Here is an 11,563-nt window from a genome sequence, read left to right on the forward strand (position 1 = left end):
GGTAAAAATGCTTTGCGTATATTCCGTCTTTTTATGTTCCGAATTTAAAACCCAACGAGATAATCTTTACCTGTCGCCCTTTTGGTATCGACAAAATAGAACTAGTCAAGTACCGGGGTCAATGGTATTGACTACTCCTTCCCTTTAAAATTGCTACCCTTGTGCTGACATCATAAACCATTCTTTGTTGAAAATGTTAGCAGTTAGTTCCCTAGTTCGTATCCGAGTTTGAAGTTTTGGTTACACACACTCACAAACATACGCGCGCGCACACACACATTCATAAGAAGTTTATTTTACAATCGTGAGGTCCTGGGTTTGATTTCTGTGTGTTACATTCTTGAGTCAACCCAAGACTTGTGACTTGGCGGACAGAAACTTGTGGGAGCCCTTCTGGTGTGATTGTACATGTAATTCAAAGAACCGAGAATTAGACTAAGGCTACACCTGTACATGGAATATTCGGCTACTCATACATTAGTTCAATGAGCAAGTAGCTCATTTGATCGAACTACTGACTATTCATCGTAGAAACCGACTGAGATCCATTACTTTTGACAGAAATAGAACTAACCCTATCAGAATATTTAACTGTTCTAGATACATAGTTTTTTTACTAGCTGTAATCAGTAATATATTACCATATAGGGATACCGCTACCGTATTGTCATGCCTCTATCAAAATATTAGTTTCAAATTTTGGTATAAGGCCAGCAATTTCAAGGGAAGGGGATAAATCGATTACATCGACCACACTGCTCAAATCGGTACTTATTTTAATCGACACGAAAAGGATGAAAGGCAGAATTTGAACTCAGAACGTAAAAACGGACGAAATGCTTCTAAGTGGTTTGCCCAGCGTGCTAACGATTCTGCCAGCTCGTCGCTATCAAAATATTGATGTCGGTCTGGAACTCGATATCTTCCTTTGTAAAGGACATTACATTTCTATTACAGCAGCTCAGTGGGTGGATTAAAATCAAATGTGATCTCAGACATGTAAATTACTTCAATACAAGCCGGAAAGCAATTAATCTAATTAATAAAGTTAGTGCTAATCAATAATATTAATACGCCAACTTGTTGTTTTTGTACGTCCGTACTTGTGGTGTGTGTCACACTTATCTCATCGGAAGAAGTGAGTGGTAAAGCGGGAGAGAGTGGGGCAGAGAGGAAGTGAGAGAGAAAGGGAGATAGTGAGTGGTGACGGTGTTCGCGTTGTGTTTTTAAATGTTTATTACATCGCAAGAAAAGTTGATACATAGATACATACATACGTTGTTAAATAAAAAGCGGGAGAGAGGAGGGATACTGGAAGAAAGAAAGAGAGAAGGTGAGAGAGACAGTAGATACATATATCGAAAGAAAGTTGATACATAGATACATAGATACATACATTGTTAAATAAAAAGCGGGGGGGGGAGGGACACAGAGGAAGTAAGAGAGAAAGAAAGTGAGAGACAGAAGATACATAGATCGAAAGAAAGTTGAAACATAGATACGTAGACACATTGTTAGATCAAAGACAACTACAACAAATATTGGATGTCACTTTCACTTTTCATTACCACACGAGGATAAAATTAACTCGCAAGTGGCTGAGTACTCCACAGACATGCATACTATTAATGTAGTTCTCAGGAAGATTCAGCCTCATATAGAATATGACGAGGCTGGCCTCTTTGAATTACAGCTACAACTCATTTTAGCCAGCTGAGTGGACTGGAGCAAGATAAACCTTCAAGTAGTTGGAAGAAAGCGAAAAAAGATCCTATATAAGGACAGGAAAATCTTTTTAGTCATTAGGGTCACTATGGGTGTTAATCCGGTCCTAACAGCGGCGTTTGTAGGTCTCACAGATCTCGAGACCAAGACACCCAAATAAACACTGATGCGCAGGCTGTTGTTATCAAACTGAGCGTGAGTCGAGGGCGAATACACGATGGAATAGCAATCATTTCGTCTTAGCTTTCACTGCTTATACTAAACACATGACATTTTTGCTTACGATATGGAACATTTCCTTTTCTTTCACTCTTCTTTAAAAAGAGCACTGTCGGTTACGACCACGAGGTACCTGTTTATCTGATCAACGGAACAGTCTGCTCGTAAAATTAATGCGCAAGTGACTGGGTACTCTTCAGATATGCATACTATAAGGTTGTTCTCTGGGAGATTCAGCCTCACACAGAATGTGACAAGGCTGGCTCCTTTGAATTACAGCTACAACTCATTTTTGCCAGCTGAGTGGACTGCAGCAACGTGAAGTAGAGTACCTTGCTCAAGAACACAGCGCGCCATAGGGAATCGTAGCCGAATACTCGTAGGCCGAATACCCCTAACCACTGAGCCACGCACCTTCACTCTCTTAACCGTAGAGAAAAGGAGTGAAGCAATAGAGACAGAGACAGGAAAGCATCAGTCATTTACAATGACAATTCGACTGAAATTCGATCGATCTTTTCTTGCTTCGTTACTTTTAATAATGAAGAAGAAGGAAAGACATTTAGTAATGAATAAAGGGAAAGTCTTTCAGGTGTTTATGTTTTTATTCTGGGGGTTCTAGAACGACCGAGTATTAGTTCTTTCTTATTTCCCCCACCCCTGGTACTTATTCGCCTTCTTTCATAGTTCTTCATGTCTTTTAGTCAGTGGGGAAAGACCATGTTTTTTTTGTTTGTTTTTTTTCAGACACGTTTAACGTTTTCTCTACAAACTACAAACAAACTTGCCTCTCTTCCTCTTTTTTTTTTTTATATACAAAAACTAATGCAAATTTCGAACGGGGTATAACTGTGAAAAGAGCCTAGAAAAATGGGTAATACTCCCTACAAAATGGGCGGGGAGAAAAGTTGCCAATAGGTGACTACACGAAATTCAACTCTATACTTTCAAGAGTCTTCTACTATAGTTTCAGGCCGACCAAAGCCTCGTGAGTAAATTTGGTAGACGGAAACTGAAAGAAGCTCGTCATATATATGTGTGTGTGTGTGTGTGTCTATGTTTGTCTTCCCACCACCATTGCTTGACAACCGATATGTGCTTACGTTCCCGTAACATAGCTGTTCGGCAGAAGAGACTGATAGAATAAGCACCAGGCTTACAGGAAATGAGTCCAGGGGCTCCAGCATAGCCACCGTCAATTGACTGAAATAAGTAAAAGAATACCAGAAGAACGTTCCGTTCCACTAAACCAAGAATGTTCTTTGAATATGTACAATGTATTTTAAGGCTAAATAGTAATTATTTTATTCTTTTATTTGTTTCAGTCATTTCACTGCGACCATGCTGGAGCACCGCCTTTTGTCGAGCAAATCGACCCCAGGACTTATTCTTTGTAAGCCTAGTACTTATTCTATCGGTCGCTCTTGCCGAACCGGTAAGTGACGGTGACATAAACACACTTGCATCGGTTGTCATGCGATGTTGGTGGGGGACAAACCAGACACGCAAACATATCTATATACATATATATATATATATATATATATATATATATATATATATATATATATATATATATATATATATAGTTTTAGGGACAAGAACCAAGGTTCATGACCTCATCGATGAAAATCCACTGTCACATATAGAAAAATTATATTTACTTTGTATTATATTATACTCATTTATTGTGCTTTTAATTATTAATTTTTCTATATGTGACAGTGGATTTTCAACGATGAGTTCATGAACTTTGGTTCTTGTCCCTAAAACTTTATATTTATATATATATATTACTCTGTGAAACTTAATTTAATTTTATTTTTTAATAAATTGATTTTAATTGAGTTTTTACCTGTAATTTTGGATGTTATCCCTAATATTATTATTATTATATTATTATTATTATTATTATATATATATATATATATATATATATATATATATACGACGAGCTTCTTTCAGTTTCCGTCTACCAAATCCACTCACAAGGCTTTGGTCGACCCGACGCTGTAGTAGAAGACACTTGCCCAAGGTACCACGCAGGACTGAACCCGGAACCATGTGGTTGGTAAGCAAGCTACTTACCACACAGTACGTTTGCGCAACTGAGATATTTTAGTTGGATTATATAGTTATCGGTTTTACGCTTCTTTCTATATTCTGTAACAGTCACAATATAGGAACAGTTCTCATGGCACCAACACACAATTTACAGATGCTTACATTTTTTTAATATTTTCCGTGAATTTTTCACGGGTTCAGCTGGTATATTAATAATATGCTAAAAGCAGTATATTGCCTGAACTTCGGCCCAAAATATTTTGCAGTATTTAATTACGGCCTTTTGCATTCGAATTCTACAAGGGTTTTAACTTTGCCATACATTCTTCTAGGTTCGATGAAATAAAGTAGTGGTCATACACCTGGGCACTGTAATACAACAATTTCTTTCATATATTTCATAACCGAAAGTGCTGTATTAGACAATAAATGTTCAATGAGAAACTAGGATAGTTTATGGTTGATCTGGGTCTAAAGAACAACATGCTTTGAAATGCTAATTTATGAATGGGGAGGAAACATTTTGCCGTTCTTATAGATTTAACTCTAAAATACCATAGAAATGCAGAAATTTTAAAATTTATATTAATAACGAAGCGTCAGATAGTGGTCGAGAGAGGGAGGTCGCGTGTACGTGTGTTTATATATATATATATATATATATATATATATATACTTACTAGAACCGTATCGCATGTTATCAAAGAACGATTGTTGTGACGCAATACAATCCAAAAGAAGGAAAATGACTTGAGCTAAAATAAATAAAAAATATATACATAAATAAATCTCGTCTGTGATTAATGATTATCGATAGTGACATATGACAGCTAGGAATTTGACTAACGTGCTATGTAAGTCGTTTTCTTCTCCTCTTCATTTAGATCACCGATTGATTTCAGCATATATTCGTAAACATTAAGAATGGTCTGCAAACACGAAAGTATATTTCTGCAAGCATATGTTCTCCATTGATTCTTTCGATTAAACTGTACACGGTTAGTAACTAAACAGACATGAAAATAACTAAGCTACTAATCCAAACTCAAATAGATCACGGCAATATATTCGGTGATTATTGACTTACAAATAAGTTTTGTATTGCTTCTGCAATAAGGAAAACAATATGGCGGAATCTATGTAGATGTATAGTGCATGTATCTGTGTATGATGTTGTGTGTGTGTGTGTGTCTGTGTCTCTGTGTGTGTATAGGTTAAATGAGTGTACGTTTGCGTATATGTATGTGTGAGAGTGTGTGTTATTGCGAGAGGCAGAGAGAGTGTATGTGTGTGTGCGTTGTTGATTTTGTTCTTGCCCTTGTTTAGCCTCGATTGACCCCAACTGACAATAACCCAAATCGACAAACACCACCTCCTACCCATCCCACATTACAAACCTAGTGAAACTTTTGGGTGGAGTCTCTCCTTAATTAATGGAGAAGGAATACGTAGCCAAGTGGTTAAGCAACAGGGCTCTTGATCATAAGGTCATGATTTCGATTCTCCCTCCGGAAGACACATTGTCTTTTGGCAAGGCATTTTATTCAGCTGACAAAAATGAGTATTGAAACTGACTAAGCCCCCAACTATCATCATGTTACCAAGTCTGCCTCCTTGCCGCCTTTTTATCACTCAATATAGCTTGCTCCTTCTAAGGTGGCGAGCTGGCAGAATTGTTTGCACAACGAGTAAAACATTTAGCAGCATTTCGTCCTGCTTCACGTTCTGAGTTCAAATTCCGCCAATGTCGACTCTGCCTTTCATCCTTTCGGAGTTGATAAAATAAGCCCCAGTACAGCACTAGGAGCGATGTAATCGACTTCCCACCACCCGAATTTGCTGGCCTTGTGCCAAAATTTGAAGCCAATATAGCTAGCTCCCTCTTCTTCAGCTCTCTTGCAACAGCTTAGTTTCGTTTTCAATCCCACTGTGCGATATTTTGGGCATGTGCCTTCAACTATAACTCCGAACAGCCCAATATATTAGTGGATTTAGCAGACGAAAACTTTCGAAACCCATCGTATATGTGGGTATGTGAATGAAAGAAAGTGTGAGTGTGTGCACGAATTTTTGTATGCGTGTGTATCTTTATCCATGTTATCCCCTTCCCTAACGGTTGACAACTGGTGTTGGTTTGTTAACGTCCCCGTAACATATGGGTTCGGAAGATAGAATAAATTCCGACTTTAAAAATAAATACTGGGATCGTTCGACTAAAAGCCTCGAAGCAGTGTCCCAACATGTCCGCAGTCTTATGAATGAAACAAATAAAAGACATTTTACAATAAGAAATTAGCTGCCCAGTGGATGTTAACATAACGATGAAGATCAGTGAAAAAGAGAACACCTATGCTGAACTATTGACAAATCTGCAGTTACTCTATCCAGATTACAAGTTCAGGTAATAACTACCTGTAATTATTGAGACCCTGGGATATGTAACACACTGCCTAAATACCAATCTTGAGAAATTAGGCTTCTCAAAACCAGAAAGGAGAAAGCTAATTCGAAGACTAAAGATCCAATCCATCACTGGAACTGTAAAAATCTGTAAAACTTTCCAGAAGTTTATTATTTAAATATATATGAGAATGTCCAGATATGCAACTATATGCATGAGAATACATACATAACACAAAACATACATACATATATACATACAAAAATACCCTGTTATTGATGTTGAAATTCTAATGAAGGAGCCTTGGATCTAGGTTAGAAACCGGCTCTTTCTCTATTGGCAAGAAATCTTGAAACAAAACTGAATAATGACATACGTACATAACGCAAGAATCTTTTCTGTTTGGCTGCACTTTTTGATATTTCAAATTTGATGTATTGATGTAATTTTTCATGCTGAATCTCATGGCCTAATTCACTTGTTCCAAGAAGTTTTTGCAAAGTTACAGAGCATTAAATACTTCAATAATGTACTTAAAAATATGTTCTTAAAAAATATCGTAGATTTTTTTTTTAGAATTAAATTTTAAACTATTTTTAGACTTAGATATGAAAATTTTTTAGATTTAAATTTGAAACTCTTTTTAAATTTAAATATGAAACTTTTTTTTAGATTTAAATAAAATTTCTTTTTTTAGATTTAAATATGAAACTTATCCTCTTCTCATAGAGTTCTGATCTATAGAAACTAGGCTGTTTTGAAATCATTTTTGGATGCAGTTCAATAAATGATATATTCAAAGCAAAAGAAATAGGACGAAAGCTACATGAATGTTAAACAACTAAGTCGTGCCACTTGAAAGAAATAGTAATGCAAAAGACGATTGGTTTATTTATTTTAAAACATCTTTCATTAAATGTAATTAGACAAAAATATTTTTATTGTCTTCTTGAGTAACAGCTTGAACGGTAACAGCTTAGCGAGAGTTGGGTAATCTTAGAAATTAGCATCCATTATCTCTGCTAAATACAATCATAACAACAACAAAATATAAAAAAAGGATTATCATTGTACTTAGATTAATTCAGACAAGAATCAGCAGAACAATGGACAAAAATTCCTGGCAGTATTTAGTCGCGTATTTTCATATTCTGAGTTCAAATATCACCGAAGTCGATTTTGTATTTTAATCCTTCTGGATTCGATCAAATAAGTCCCAGTCTAGTTTGTATTCAAAGCCATCGCTTATAATGTTTTCCGAAATTGAAAACTTTAGAAATAATAATGCTTCGATTATTACATTAACCGTCGGAAACTATTCTTACTGTCACAATGTTTTTAAGCATATTTACAAAAGATGAATACATACAATATTTATATAAATATATACAAATGATGAATGAGACATCTCACCGATTCTTGCCGGCAAGATAACGTTAACTTTGCCGATTTCCCCGTCTTATTGCTTACAATGGTGGCCTATACTATCGTATGTTAACTACTTACAGCAAGATGGACTAAACTAATGTTTTCTAAATGCCTCAGTCGTGGACTGCATACACTATAGTGACTCTAGAGATTTGACAGTAACTGGCACTCCGTCAGTTGCGACGACAAGTGTTCCAGTTGATCCGATCAACGGAACAGCCTACTCGTGAAATTAACGTGCAAGTGGCTACTGTTCACTCAACAGGTACACGTTTGCTTGACGTAGTTCTCGGGGAGGTTCAGCGTGACACAGAATGTGACAAGGCTGGCCCTTTGAAATACAGGTTCTACTCATGTTTGCCAGCTGAGTGGACTGAGACAAAGTGAAAAAGTATCCTACTCAAGGACACAACGCGTCACCAGAAATCGAACTCACGAGCTTACGATCGCGAGCCGAATGCCCTAACCACTAAGCTACACGCCTATATTCCTAATACTACAACTCTAATGAGACTACTTCCAATGAGGTCAACAAGGTGCGATGTGATCACGTCATGTAGAATAGAAGCTGGTCAAGTCGATAAAACGTTCGAAATATTGGTTACCAGTTCGAATACATCAAAAACAATTACCGCAGCTTCCCTTTATATGGGAAGACCAAGCAGAGTGCTTTTGTTTGGTGAGTATAATGAAAGACATTGTATAGTAGATGTGACTGAAAGCCTGAAGACACTATAGGAAAGTTGGTTATACATCATTAGATGTATACCTGACTTTCCTATATAAAATTAAGAATATAACGGAACGCCGAACTCCAGACTATCAACTTAAACAACATCTTATTTAGGTGGTAAATATATACATCTTTAGGTCTTGTTGTTACAGCTTCTATGTGTGTGAGCATAGTTGTTGGGACGTGTTGTGTAGATGTGAGCGAGCTGTCGAGTGTAAGTCCGAAAGATGGAGAGTGACAGCTATACACGTAAAGAGACTGTCTCCAGGCTGGAATGTCAGAGACACCGCTTGACACGTCCATGCTCTATTGCTGGCCAGCAAGAAAGAGATAGAATTAAGCGGGAACGCTTGCTTGTTTAATTCCACGCATGCGTGAGACTACGCATGCGCACGGCGTTACTACAACACTTTCCTATTCTTCCAATCCTCGTCGACTTTTTCAAGTTCAAAATGATGGGGAAAGTGGAGAGAGGGAGGGGTGTTACCTCCGCAGCTGTAGATTTGTTTAAAATGAATAAAAGCAGCGAAGGTGGCCCAAGTAAATTAAGCCTACTCACAGTGTACGCCTCTAAGCCACAAAATAACAGTTGAGAGAGTGTTCCAAGGTAATCAACCTGATCCTGGATCTGAAGACTTCCTCAATTAACATTAGGTGACAGTCCTACTCTTAGATTAGAACACAAATTTACATACTGTGCATGCTTTCAATGTCTTTTTTTCAATTTATTCCCATGTAAACTGCCACACGTTTGTAACCTGTCCATGTAAATGTCTCCGCTCATCTATCACCTCATGACAAATGAAAGAAACCATTACTTGCTATATACCCTCTACCCCACCAAAGTCTGGCTGGCTTGATCAGAACTAACCTGGGTCCTAAATTACAAATCACCACAACTATCTCCAATAACACTAACTACTACTATATATATATATATTGTTAGTGTATGCAGTACTCCTAAAAGCATTGTGTCTGCAAAGAAAAATCACGCTCGAATGCCTTTGGTACAAAAGTCGGTTTGCTTAAAGCTGACCGAGGGTTAAGAAACAACAGCAACGAAGTCTTCAATAGTATGCTTACCACCCGATTTTCTGTCTATCTAAAGATGTTTATTTAATCTTTTTTATTCATGAAGTAGGCTATATTTAAAGTTAATAGTTATCATTCGTATACATTTCCGTTTATCGCTATTTCACGTCTTTTACGTCGCAAATGCTTTGAAGGTAGAGCGTGAACATTACAACAATTTTTTTTTTTTTTATTGTTTGCATGTTTACTTGAATAAAAGAAATCAATGAGAAACAAGAAAATTGCAGCAAAGCTGCGTGATAGTGGTGTCAGTGGTGGCATGAAGACCATCATATAACTTGTTTGGTGCTACATTGGTATGCGATCTACATAGCCAACGTGATCTACAAGAGTCAAATTCTACTTTAGTATGCGATCTACATGTTTCATTTATTTCATCAGCTAGAAAGTAAAAAACAGATAATTAAAATTTGTATACATTTATTATTAAAAAGAAATTAGAATGAAGCAAATTTGAAACAAGCATACTAATTTTATCGTTAATTCATTCTTAAAATATATTATTTAATATAAAGTGTAGATCGCGGTGTGGAAGACGAGTGCCTCATATTGGAAGGGTATATGGCCCATGAAAAGAAAATTGTAAGAGGCAAGTGCCTCATTTCAAAGACATGGTGTTACTCTTTCATATCTATGTGCATGCGTAGGTATACGTATGTAAGAACGACCGTGCGAACCAAAAGGAGAAATGGTGACGAATGGAAAAACAGGCTCCTTTTTTTAACGCGTCACACGGTCGCCACAAAAATATTCAATGATAAATATGTTATAATTCTATAACATAGAGGTCTAAGAAATGCCAGTAAGAACAAGATAGGACTCAACCGATAATGATGTATAACAGTAAGATTTATTGGAGCATTAAACTGTATGTCTGTGTGTGAGTGCGAATGCGACATAATAAAACACAATGTAAGTCAGGTTAAACAAAAGAGTGTGTGTAAGTAATACATGTATGTGAATGCGAGAGATACATAGTATTGATAAGAGTCAGTAACACGTATAAGGAACTATACCAGTTCTTAGTTAGAGTACACAGTGGTAAGTGTCTGTATATAAGAAGTTAAAGCGTTAGGGCGGAGCGATCACTCGTCGTGATGTTAGGGCTTCTATGCCGGGCCGGGTTCTTGAATACAGATGTTCTTCGCAGGTGTCGGATTCTGGCTGTTATTTTCGTGGTGAAGAAATCACACAAACAGGGTCGAGAAGAGAAGCTGCGGTTAGCTGTTGGTAGCTTGTGTATGTGTAGAGTCATGTTGACGCTGTCGGCGATGCTGGTAGTCGTAGAGTCGTGTTGCTGCTGGCGACGGCGGGGGCGATGCTTGTAGTTTGTAGTTGAAGTGGTTGTTGATGTCGTCGCTGGAACTGGCTGGTTGGTTGGTGCTGTGTTACGCGTGTGTGGTCAGTGGCCAGATCTAAGATCTGAGGCGCGACGAATTGGCGGGTATAATTTAGGCTATTTATAGGAAAATAGGGGCTCCAGGAAAGCATTAGAAGAAACACTTTCACGTGACCTTATTAGTGACTGTGGTTGGTCAGTTTGCGTCCTGGGGTGAACGGACTGGAGATAATTTACCCGCGCAAAGAATAGTCAGTCAGGTGATGACAGGGAATGAGTTGCTTTCTACTACGCTCGCGTTTGTTAATATTTATAGTGAGAGAAGTGTTCACTACACGTATATATGAATACATCCTCACTAGTAGTACTATTTTGTTAAGCGCATCTACTAAGCAGTATGAACTGTGTCTAAGGCAGATACGCACAGTGTGTATCACTCCGCTATAGATACTGTTTGTAAACATGTCAAGTAAATAAACACGTAGAATCATAGCAATTAGAGCTTCTATAAGATGAGTGATGAGTATTTTAAATACTTTCTCCTGCTCTTTATCCAATTTGA

This window comes from Octopus bimaculoides, chromosome 10 (assembly GCF_046866305.1).
Source record: "Octopus bimaculoides isolate indiv1 chromosome 10, ASM4686630v1, whole genome shotgun sequence".
NCBI lineage: Eukaryota > Metazoa > Mollusca > Cephalopoda > Octopoda > Octopodidae > Octopus > Octopus bimaculoides.